Here is a 6,754-nt window from a genome sequence, read left to right on the forward strand (position 1 = left end):
TTCATATGTTCACAGATTATGGAACAGGAGCTAATCAATATTATTGAACAAATTTGGATTCGGACTTCAACACATATTTTTTCTTCCATTGTAACTGACTTTTATATTTCATTAAGTTTGCTTGATACAGAAATAGAGAACAAGAGAGAAATAGATAAAAACTAATCTAATAGTGAAAGTATCAAACTCACCGCAACTTCAGTTCGCAAGAAAATACCGGGTTGACTAAATTTATGTACACCCATGCAATCGAGCTTATCAATTATATGAAAATACACATTAATCACCTAATTAAGAAAGTCATCAAAACAAAGAGAATTGGAATAATATATATATAATTAGATATATATATATAACAAGCAACAAGCGCTAACTACAATGCATAATCTGTGGCAGCACTAACCTCGTCGCACGTCGGGCCTCCAAATAAGTAATCAAGGAGGACTTGACCGCTAACAGAAGGCGAATCTGACCCTTTTGTATCATCTTGCCATATGGGTCCCCTATAAAAAAACATATTTAATTATTAATACGAAAGAAACTAATTGTTGTAAAGCTAAGGTAGAATATTTTGCCAAAGATATTTAATGCTAACTAATCACTACATGCATATAAAGATTGACGAACTTTGTAATAGGTCGGAAAATAAAAAAATTGATTGCATCCTGCTCAACTTTCGGAATATTATCTCTTTCCGGGTAGTTGCGACGACGCTCAATAATTACCCCAGGCTCCTCAACCGGCGCAGGGACATCATCAATCTCAACAGCTGGTATTGCACTTTCTAACGGTCCAACTTGAGCTTTAATTTTCTATATTGAACCAAATCATGTGCAAAAGTCATATTTTTTATGATATAAGTTTATTCACACTATACTTAATGAAGTACATCATACTATAAGGACCTACGCAATGGTCCCTATCGCAGTATCTGATGCCTCTTCACCAGCTTCGGCCCCCCCGATCTTCAAAGGATGCCGCTGCTTTCTTCTATATTGGCGAGTCAGAGGACGTTCACCCGGTGTAAAATCAGGGGACATTCTCTTTTGTTTCCTTTGACGCCCTTTAAGTCGTTGAATTCTTGAAGGAATGTCCCTTATTACACTCTCGCCAACATCATCTCTCTGTTGGCCGCTTTCTTCAACCACTGCGCCTTGGCCACCTTGAGGTGGATCAACACCGGCTCCGACTCCGCCTTCTGCAGCAGCGGCTGTGCTAGCGCTAGATAGTTGCGCTTGAAGCTTTGCATTATTTTCCTTTAACAATGCATTCTCCTCCTCCAAGATCTTATTCCGATCTTGTAGTTTATTTAGAGCTCACTCCAATTGATTCAATAACGAGCTGATATTATTGCTACTTTCACCGGCAACAGATGTTGCCACAGGGGCCGCTGCCTGTACCACCTTTGAGAGTAATGTACGAAAGGATAACATCATAATTTGACAAATAAATTCTAACCAAATAATATTTTTTACTATCTCAATTCAGCAATACTTGCTCCGGCAGGCTGCCACGTAACCTAGGGTTCAAAATTGACATATCTTCAGGACGGTAGGTAAATGTGGGTACAACCTGCAATGACCGATAAATCTATTTAATAAGTATTATAACCAAATTTTACAAAACTACATTGCTTACATAAATGATTACCTCTGCAGGAGTATAGGTGTGCAGCTTTTTTACTAGCTTCTCATAACTCCGATAGGCTGTTGAACCCTTCTATTTTCTCATCCGAGGGACACCCTTATCTCCATCAGATTTACCTAACCCTTTTATATGCTCGTAAGCCCAACTCTGCAAGTTTATCATGATTTAACAATATTATTATACAAAAATATGCAAAAGATACTATATTGACATACTAATTTACGATATTACTTACCAGAAATGCTATTGTACAGCCATCGATATAGCCGCTAGCTCTTTCTTCGCCGCTATTTCGGCGCTTCACACGTGGGGATGCTCTGGATATCGAACTTACAAGATAATTATATACAGCATGACCCGAGGCATATTCCCCTATTTTATCTACATCATCTATGTATCTATATAGTGCCTTCGGCACATTGTAGTGGCTGGTAGGAAAGAGGACGCAAGCAAATACGTATAATATAAATATACGGACAAAATCCGCTGCCTTCTCCTATCCAATCTGACAAAATATGTCGTAATTTCGACCTATCGGCATGTCGATAGTCACCATTGAAGTTTTTATCAAGAGTGTTGGATTTTACACTCTTGTTCTGCCATTCTATAGCTTCACCCTGTGCTGGCAGCCCTACCAAAATACATATTTCCTCTGGATTAAGGGGAAGAAAGGTTTCTTCGATTCTGATACCTCTTCTCTCTTCGTCCCAAAAATAGAGGAGGGATTCGACTAGAACAAGATCTTGTTTAATTGGAGGCAAGTCGAGATAAGAAGAGAACGGAGTGGTCTTCACAAGTGCCATCTGTTCAGCGGACATAACATCACGTAACGCTGGGCTAGCTGACTGTATACTGCCCACTGTCTTTGGCAACTGTGAAACACACATTGTGGTGTGCAGATGAACTGGGTAACATCTGCCCACAATAAGGTTGATGCTCGACTTTTTAGCTTTCGATGGCCTCTCTGTTCTTCTTGCTGCAGAATGCAAAGATGTGCCTTCAACACTTGCAGTGGCCTTCTTGCTCGATCGGCTTGACGACTGAGCTCTGTTGGAAATCATTTTTTCAGTTGCATTTTATTCAGCACAAGTCAGCACATTACTTCATTCTAAAACTAACTAAAAAAAATTAATTATGTTTATTCTATGAATGCAGATATGTACAGTTTGACACTATTATGACATAATAGAACAATCTTATCTTAATACAATTTTTGTTTCGTTGAATGCGAATATATAAATGCTGTTGATAATACAACATCTATTAAGTGCAAAAATAACATATACAACTGTTAAGAGTGTTCACAACCATAAATATTTTAAGAGTGTTCTATTACCCTTTACAACTGTTCTATTCTGATATAAAAGTATTCTAAATCATAAAACAGTGTTTACAACCATAAACCTATTAAGAGTATTCTATTACCCTTTACAGTTGTTCTATTATGGCATAAAAGTATTCTAAATTCTAAAACAGTGTTCACAACCATAAAGCTATTAAGAGTGTTCTATTAACCTTTACAACTGTTCTATTATGGCATCATAGTATTCTAAATTTTAAAACAGTGTTAACAACCATAAACCTATTAAGAGTGTTCTATTAACCTTTACAACTGTTCTATTATGGCATTAAAGTGTTCACAATCCTGCCAGTTGATAGAAGTGTTCTATTATGCCCTAGGAATGTTCTATTATGTCATAAGAGGGTACGATTGCAACTCATATATGTATGTTCGGAAGCATAAAAAAGGAACGTTCTAAACCCTAAACCCTAATAGAACATTCCTATCAAGTGGATTGTGAACACTCCTATCAGCTGGCCTAATAGAACATTCTAAACCACAAGTTTGCAGAATAGAATTCACATACACTATTATGACATAATAGAACTATCTTATTTTAATACAATTTTTGTTTCGTTGAATGCGAACATAGAAATGCTGTGGATAATAGAGCATCTATTAAGTGCAAAAATAATATATACAACTGTTAAGAGTGTTCACAACCATAAATATCTTAAGAGTGTTCTATTATCCTGTACAACTGTTCTATTATGCCATAACAGTATTCTAAATCATAAAACACTGTTCACAACCATAAACCTATTTAGAGCGTTCTATTACTCTTTACAACTGTTCTATTATGGCATCAAAGTATTCTAAATCCTAAAATAATGTTCACAACCATAAACCTATTAAGAATGTTTTATTAACCTTTACAACTGTTCTATTATGACATCAAAGTGTTCACAATCCTGCCAACTGATAGGAGTGTTCTATTATGCCCTTGGAATGTTCTATTATGCCATAAAAGGGTACGATTGCAACTCATACATGGTCGGAAGCATAAAAAAGGAACATTCTAAATCCTAAACCCTAATAGAACATTCCTATCAACTGGATTGTGAACACTCCTATCGGCTGGCCTAATAGAACATTCTAAACAACAAGTTTGCAGAATATAATTCACATACACTATTATGACATAATAGAACTATCTTATTTTAATGCAATTTTTGTTTCGTTGAATGCGAACATAGAAATGCTGTGGATAATAGAGCATCTATTAAGTGCAAAAATAATATATACAACTATTAAGAGTGTTCACAACCATAAACATCTTAAGAGTGTTCTGTTACCCTGTACAACTGTTCTATTATGCCATAAAAGTATTCTAAATGATAAAACACTGTTCACAACCATAAACCTATTTAGAGCGTTCTATTACCCTTTACCACTGTTCTATTATGACATCAAAGTATTCTAAATTCTAAAATAGTGTTCACAACCATAAACCTATTAAGAGTGTTCTATTAACCTTTACAACTGTTCTATTATAACATCAAAGTGTTCATAATCCTGCCAGCTGATAAGAGTGTTCTATTATGCCGTAGGAATGTTATATTATGCCATAAGAGGGTACGATTGCAATTCATAAATGCTCGAAAGTATAAAAAAGTAACATTCTAAACCCTAAACCCTAATAGAACATTCCTATCACATGGATTGTGAACAATTCTATCAGCTGGCCTAATAGAACATTCTAAACCACAAGCTTGCATAATAGAGTTCATAATGAATGGATTATGAACACTACTATCAACTGGCATAATAGAACATTCTAAACCCTAAACCCTAATCCTAATCATAAATTATTTATTTTTAAAAATACAACATCAAATATAATATACCAGCAAATATACCACCAGTGTCCTAAAATAAAATTAATCAGCTACTCGGTGATGAAATCTGGAGCACGCAAAGACAAAAAGCAGCTGCAACCCTAAACGCTCAAAATATAGATTTTATATTAAATTCAAAATATAAAATAAAATATTATAGAACTTCAAAAAATCTCTTGTTGGAGTTGAATCCTCTGTTTCGGTTGTGGCCGAATTAGCTCCGAAATCGTTCCCAATTTCGGAAGTCCACTAGTGAAGGAATGCGTGACAGATACTGGGATGGATAGGGGAGCAGTTGAGAGGCGATCTCCTACCAATGGAGAGAGGCGAGGCCGAGAGGCAACTTCGAGACGGCTTGGGACAGGAGCTTATACCGAGGAAGACAATGTTGCGAACGAGCTTTGCCGAACTTCTGCCCGATGGAGTGCCCTACGGGCAAAAGAGAGAGAGAGAAGAGCGCGAGAGGAAACGAGAGGCGAGGGAGCGAGAGAAAGCGAGGAAGCGAGAGAGAGCGAGAAACAGAGATAGCGAGAGGGGCTGTGCGGGAGAGAGAAGTGTGGTAGGATTTAATTTAGGTTAGCTTTAGTAAAAAGTAAAAAAGGGGTGAGGTTAGAAGCTACTGTGCTAGTGGGTTAATATCAGCCATTGGATCTGATAGTTGTAGGACATACACCTTCCTATAGGAGTATAGGTAGACTTTTCCAATAATTTTTTGGGAAAACTTCAAAAACCCCCCTGTGGTTTCATAGTTTCTCACTTTGCCTCCCTGTGGTTTAAATGTATTAAATTGCCCCCCTGTGGTTTTGTTTTTATCTTTTCGATAGCTTTTTCGTTAATATTTCATTAAATTATATACAAAAAACTTCAGATACCCATCTAGATTTATAAAATATTCATTTTAGTACCCTTTAATTTTAACTTTATCACTGATTTAAGGAAAAAAAATAATGAAATTGATATGAAAAAGAGAAAAAAGAAACCACAGGGGGGCAAATTGATATATTTTAAACCACAGGAGGGCAAATTGATACATTTTAAACCACAGGGGGGCAAAGTGAGAAACTATGAAACCACAGAGGGGGTTTTTGAAGTTTTCCCTAATTTTTTTGAGGGGTGCAAATGCAAAAACGGCCAATATTATTTTTTTACCTTGCAAATTTAAAAGTGGTGCATGATTTATAATTGTACTACAGGTAATTTGTCTAACTATATAAATCTATCTTTATTGTTCTAAATTTAAGAAATTATTGCGAGTCAGCGTATGTAAACATATCACAAACATAAAGTAAAAGTATCACATTGTTATTCACTCCAAATTATAAGATAAATGTCATATAACCTCTAAATATTTTTATTATATTTAAAATTTTAATATTGAATAATAATTTTAAATTGTCGAATCTTATCCAACAATCAAAAAGTAAAATATCTCTCATTGCCATAAAGCAAAATATCCCATATAAATGCTGCACATTTTTCCAAAAATTTATATGGTTTTCTCTTTTGCATTCTCGCCTATTCGTGATGCATCCAATAAAATTTTTACAATTTCCTATCTTGCCTTGATGCTTTTGTCAAACTCAACCAACGTCTATTCGAAGTTTGAAAAAAATTAAATTTTAAATCATTTCTTTCAAAGCTATGCGTTTAGTTTAAAAAATATATTAGATAAATCTATTTTATTTTTAATATTTTATTACACATACGAGCTAGTTGATCCTACCTAGTGTTCGATTCATTTATTATACGAGGTATCATTTTCGATTTTATTGTCGATAAAGGTGTCCAAAATATCCGATATCCCATACCCGATCCGGACCCTATCCGGACTCGAACCGGACCCGATAAAAAATGAATAGTATATGGATAAAAAAAAATTACCCATTAAAGTTTCGGGTATGGGTCCGGATATTTTATACCCATACCC

Source organism: Ananas comosus, unplaced genomic scaffold, assembly GCF_001540865.1.
Source record: "Ananas comosus cultivar F153 unplaced genomic scaffold, ASM154086v1, whole genome shotgun sequence".
In the NCBI taxonomy this organism is placed as follows: Eukaryota; Viridiplantae; Streptophyta; class Magnoliopsida; order Poales; family Bromeliaceae; genus Ananas; species Ananas comosus.